This window comes from Echinops telfairi, unplaced genomic scaffold, assembly GCF_000313985.2.
Source record: "Echinops telfairi isolate 266 unplaced genomic scaffold, ASM31398v2 ScPeMD7_7410;HRSCAF=8448, whole genome shotgun sequence".
Lineage (NCBI taxonomy): Eukaryota > Metazoa > Chordata > Mammalia > Afrosoricida > Tenrecidae > Echinops > Echinops telfairi.
In genome coordinates, this window is record NW_022111310.1 from 21,259,997 (window position 1) to 21,265,996 (window position 6,000).

General features: G+C 52.9%; 1 protein-coding gene across 1 annotated transcript in view; it reads right to left on the reverse strand.

The window, feature by feature from the left end:
- Positions 1-5,916, reverse strand: part of ASTN2 (astrotactin 2) — a 1,157,183-nt gene extending 1,151,267 nt beyond the window's left edge. The window contains exon 1 of the mRNA XM_045296567.1: positions 5,865-5,916. The gene's annotated coding sequence lies outside the window, so the exon portion shown is untranslated. The remainder of the gene's footprint in view (positions 1-5,864) is intronic.
- Positions 5,917-6,000: the final 84 nt, after the last annotated feature.

Consider the following 6,000-nt stretch of genomic DNA (forward strand, 5'->3'; position numbering starts at 1 on the left):
ATTTCTCTTTCATACAAGTAAGAATGCTGGCATTGAATTAATGAACATCCTTTGCCCTGAAAGCCCAGGAGAAGATGTAGCAAACAGCTACTTGTGGCCAGGTTCCCTTTCTCCAAAGGAGCCCTGGTGGCACAATGGGTTACGTTTGGGACTGCAAAATGCAAGGTCAGCATTTCAAAACCACCAGCCATTCTGACGGAGAAAGATAGGCTTTCTATTCCTGTAAAGATTCATCGGCTCAGAAACCCTCAGGGGGAGTTCTACCCTGTCCTATAGACCCCTTCAGCTAACTCAGTCTCTAGCCTCTGCTCAAAGGCTCTCTCTGATGAGGCTCTGACCCCTATTAAGAGTCAACAACACATTTAGTTGTTAGCTGCAAGGGACACATCCAGGGAGCGGGACTCCCCGAGCTTGCACTCTTAGAGCATGCCTTAGAACTAGGCGGTAGGCTCCTTGTTTCATGTGGACATGTATGTGAAGGAAGCTCTGCCAGCCCTTCCTGGAAGCATAACTCCCTTGCTTTGGCAACACTTCCAACCTGGTCCCTGGTCTTTCGCTCCTCCACACTGCATTCCTGGGTATCCATTTGTATCTGTATTTGAAGGACTCTATTGCACCACAAGGGAAGCTGTTCAAAACCGCCAGCAACTCCACAGGAGTTGAAAGATGCAGCTGTCTACTCCCACCAACGGCTACTGTCTCAGGAATGCACAGGGGCAGTGCTGTCCTGTGCTACAGGGTCTCTAAGAGTTGAGATCGGCTCCATGGCAGCATGTGCGTGAGTGTTGAACAGAGGAACCCTGGTGGCTTAGTGGGATGCTGGGCTGCTAACTTCAAGGTCAGCAATTTGAACCCACCAACTGCTCCTCAGGCGAAAGACAAGGTTTCTTCAGGAAATAGTTCTTACTGCCCTATAGGGTCACTATGAGTCGGAGGCGAAAAGATGGCAGTAGTTTGGGCTGTTTGTTTGAGTGTTGAATCCAGGAGGTTTGCTGGCACTCCACTGCTAACCAGAAAGATGGTATTTTGAACCTACTAGTGACTGCAAGAGAAAGAGGTGGGCATCCTGCAGCCTTGGAAGCCCGATGGGGTCCATTCTAGTCCATTCTATAGGGTTGTTATGAGTGGAAAATCAACCAGAGGCAGTGGGCTTGGTTTTTGTTGGGTGTTGAATCAGAGGAATCCAAAAGGATGGTTGGTGGTTTGATCCCACTAGTCACCCCATGGAAGAAAGATGTGGCAGTCTGTTTCCATAGAGACTACAGCCGTGGAACACCAATCGGACAGTTCCACTCTGTTCTGGAAGGTCACTCTGAGTATACATATAGTCACTGGTAATGAATTTGGTTTGGGATTTGGTGTTGAACCCCCCAACTTGACTTCTCAGAGGGTGGCTGTCTCTCTCACCCAGGCCAGTCAGCTGCAACAGGCAGCTTTCTTTGGGGCCAGACCTTCAGGTCATGTGAGTGCATGTGAAGACACACTGCTAAATGGCTTCTCCTTCATGTTTCCTCCCCAGACACAGAGCACCAGGCCTCCCCTGCCTGATTTACATGACAAGGAATTCACAAAGACATTTACAGACAAGGAATGCTTACTCAATGCTACCTCTGTTTCCCCTTCTTTTGCTGAATCAAGGCTGGCAGTAAACAGGTAGGCTACTAGCAAGCATGGATAGGGCTGAGCCCAGGGTGACATTTCCTACCTGTGGGCATTAAAACTAAAGTCACATGCCATGCAAGTTCAGGGCTGCCTGGGGAGTAAATGAGGACTGAGTGACACACGCAGGTTCACCTCAGAAACCCTGCGCTGCCATTTGCTCCTATTCAAATCCTTTCTTTTCAATCAGTTCTTCCCCACACCCCCATGTCACAGGAAAGGGAAACAGACAGGGAGAAGCAAGAGGAGCTAGTCAGAGTCACGGAGCGGGTCAGGGCACTGCAAGTTCATAGATTCTTTACACCAAGGGATTATTTTGGGGCTCATCTACCCACTCATATTGCAGCACAAAGAATTAAAGCTTGAAGAGGAGAGTTGACTTGTTCAAGGTCACAGTGAGCCAGGACTGAGCTTTCCAACTGCTAAAGCAACAATAAGTTCCCAAACAGCCAAGCTGCCTTGAAGCATCTGACTTCCCTTCTCTTGATTATTGATTAAAAAGTAACCTGTCCTTCAGAGGCCTAGCTCAGGTTCGGTCCTGTCCAGGAAGTCTTCCCTGCTCTCTGAGAAGTCTTTGGAGATCTCGTTTCTCCCTGGGGTCACAGCATCCATAGAGTTCCTTCTGACATTCCATGAGTTATGGAACTTGGAGTTAGCAGGGTCATCGGAGGTCATTTATCTCAGCTCTCCATTTCAAATGCTCACCGAGGTTGCTGGCATGCCTTTGAAGGAAGGTTCTTGGTATGTTGGTGATTTCTGTGTCTTCTCACAGGACCTAGTTCCCGGCCATGCAAGCACAGAATCATCTCTCAAGACCTCTTTGACTCTGGATGTCACTGTAGCAATGATCACAAATGGCAGTGTCAGGAGACTGACATTCTCGTTCAAGCTTTGCCATCTACTCACCATGTGACTCTGGACTAGGCACGTGACCTGTCCGAGAAAGCTTTCTAATCTGTAAAATGGGAATAACCGGAGTGCCCGCTCCATATATTTTTATGGACATTAAATAATAAAGAGCCAGAGTAAAGCTCTTAGTAGTGCATTAAAAATGCAATAACTATTTGCTATTCCTTGATCACTTTCAGGGAAATTCACTTTGTCAATGTCATTGACTTATAATCAGATTCTAAAGAGGCCCGGATACCAAAAATTAGCAGAGCTATCATCTCTGAGAGGAAACTTCCATTTATATAAAGAAAGCTGTAACTCGACAAAGGGAGGCGAAATATTAGAAGGAGAGACAAGAAGAAAAGTCTTTTTCGTCTGGGCATTCCAATAGCAGAATGGATAAGCTCAAACAGGGAAGACCAAAGGGAGGGAAGGCAGGGCCAGGTAGGAAGGTGGCTTTGGTGGGTGGGGATGAGGATGGTCAGTATGTGCAAAACTGCCTTGCAGTCCCCTAGTAGGGCTTAGAATAAAATAGGAGCCCTACCTTATATTACTTAATTTGCTCCCTCTCGTGCTAAGAGACATTTTACTGCCTTTAGCTCCAGAGCCCCCAAATGCCGCCATGGCCATGGCCGGGGCTTTGGCAGACACCATCACCCCCTAGCGGTGGCTCCACACACCCCTTTACTGGTGGGGTTGGCCTCTACTGACTTAGCCTGACTTTTCATCTCCAAATCCCCTGAACCTACAAGGTGAGCTTGAAAGCTCATCCACCCTGCTGGAGACAAGTGCTAGGAGGCAAATGGCAGGTGAGCATATTTAGAAGGTCTGGTGGGGGATAGGGTTGCCCAGGGACCCTGGGAAAGAGATAGCCATAAAGGGTTTCTACTGCAACCCCCACCCTCATTTGCAGCCAGCCTGGCCCTCCCAGAGCTCATTGTGCACTCCATGTTTACATGCAAACAGTCGAAGACCAACACAAATAGAAAGCCCACATCTCCCTACACAGCTCCTGCTATACCCAGCCATCTGGCAACTACCTCGTTAGCCAAATCCTGGCGGGAGTGCCTTGGGCTGTCAGTCCAGGGCTTTCTGGGGAGAAGGGAGGACACCCAAAGTGCTCACTGTTCCCCCAGGAGGTCAGCATCCCACCACTCAAAAGCAGGCTGTCCCCAGGGGGTAGGTTTAGCAGCTGTGGGCTGTGTGGGTCAGAGAAGGTAGAAAGCTCTAGGAGAGGATGTAAAGGCAGACTCCCAGTGGGGGATTCAAGACTTCCAGCTCAACACTCAACCTGCCCTGCCTCCCAGGAACCTAGTGTCTCCTGAGAATCAAAGTTTAGAAAGGCAGGCATTACTGGCCCCAGGAATTTGGGGGTACGGCAGGGTGGGGAGGAAAACTCTTACAACTGGTGGACTGAGTGTACCACATCCTGGGGGAACAGGGATGCTCTTGAGCATTCCCTTCCCAGTCATAACACACACAGTGCCCTTAGCCATCATTGAAAGGGCCATTAAGGGACCTCCTAGACCAGATCTCTGAGTGCCCTGGAATAAGAAGGCAGGGAGAGTGGATGAATAAGGATGGGATTGGAACTGTTAACAGAGACCACCTGTGTTTCTGTCCCCAGAGGCAGCAGGGGTAGGTCCTGAACCTGAGGTTAGCTCCCTAAAGAGCCCAGGTCCCATCGCATCGCACATGGGGAAGGTTGCTTTGTTGTTGTTGTTGTTGGTGGTGGTGGTGGTGGTGGTGGTGGTGGTGGTGGTGGTGTGTGTGTGTGTGTGTGTGTGTGTTTGTGTGTGTGTATGCGTGTGTGTGCGCGCGCGCGTGCACTCATTAGCTTGAGTATGTGCGTGAGTGCGTGTGTATGCTTGAGTGTATGTGCATGTGGATTTGTAGGTGCGTCTTTCCCCAGACGCGCCGCCTCAGCGGAAAGTCCCCAGAGAACCAGCAAGGCGCTCTCCTGCCTAGCCCTCCAAGGAAGCCCCCCTCGCCCCATGTTCCAACCAGCTAGGGAGAGCCTAAGGGCCAGCAACCTCAAGGCTCAGGCTCCACCTGCAAGAGCAAACCCGGGCATTTGCTCAGACCCCAGAGGTTGCCAGCATGAAGGGAGACTAGCAGTGAGGAGAAGTCGTAAAACCGCTAAATATCGAGTTCCCAGTTCTGGAGTCTAGCAGGCAAGGAGTTAACCTGGGCGGTCGCGGTCAGCATTGGGAAGGCGCTGACTGCGAAGGGCCCTTTCCACCCCCGCGATGTTCCAGCCGGGTCCGCGAAGAGCTCCCGAGTCTCCCAGCGAGCCTGGGCGCTGTTGTTGGCCAGACTCTGGCAGCCAATCGTACCCCGCGCCCCCAGAGGGGAGGGGACCGCGAGCGAGAGAGCAGCGCGCGCCAGAGCTAAGGGGGAACAACATTTTTGTAAACGCTCTCGGAGATAATTAAGCTATCAATTACCCGAGTGGGAAATCAGCCGCGCTTCCCACAGCTCCACTCAAGGGCCGACTCCGCCGGGATTCGCGCCGGGAACCAGCAGGCAGGAAGCTGCTTGCGAACTTTCTGATGAACTTTTCCTTTGGTGCCCCCCTCCCCGTCTCCACCCCACCTTCGCCTTTCCCCTCTTCTCTTCCTTCTGCCGTCTTTAAGTTATTATTACTATTATTAGCCCGGCGAGCGAGCGAAGACAGGTTAACAAATCAAACATGGGCAACGAGGGACGAGGGAGAATCTAAAAGTGGCAGCCTTGGCCGCAGAGCCCCAGTCCTCCGAAATCAGTCTATCTTCCCCAGCCCCATTTCACAGATAGCCAAGACTGAGGCCCAGAGACTTTCAGCGACTTGCCCAAGGTCACACAGCCCAAGCACAAACAAGGGCTTTCATGGGCCGGCTGCGTCTACCTGGAACTACTTCGCGGCGATTCTATGGGCCAAGGCAGCCACAACACTCCAGAGGTGGGGTTGTGGGGACGGTCACCGGCGGTAGCCCGTGACCATGGCTGATGGAGCAATGGGCGCCTGGACCCAGAACTGGGGACAGCTCCCAGCCCCATCGTGCGCGATGGGTCTGGCCTGCGCTCAGCTTCCACCAAGACCCAAAGTCCTGGTAATAGCTCCCCACCGCGGGAGGGGGTCACAATCCCGGGCGCCCGCCGGGCGCTCTCCGTCCTCTTGCCCCACCTGCCTCTCCAACCACCTGTGCGCCCGGAGCCCCTCGGCTGCCCTCTCCCAACCTTGCTCAGGGTAGCGAGGCCGGGACCCCCAGGGTGCCCCCACCCGCCGGGTCTCCGTGGGACCCCTCGTGTGCCGTGCCGGCGCCGGGACTGACCGAGGGTGAAGAAGGGCAGCTCCGTGTTGTCCAGGTCGTCCTGCACCGCGATGCGCCCCGGCAGCTCGTTACGCACAAAGAGCAGGAGGCGCGACTCGGCGGCGGTGCCCGCGGAGCCGGCCGAGCCCGAGGACCC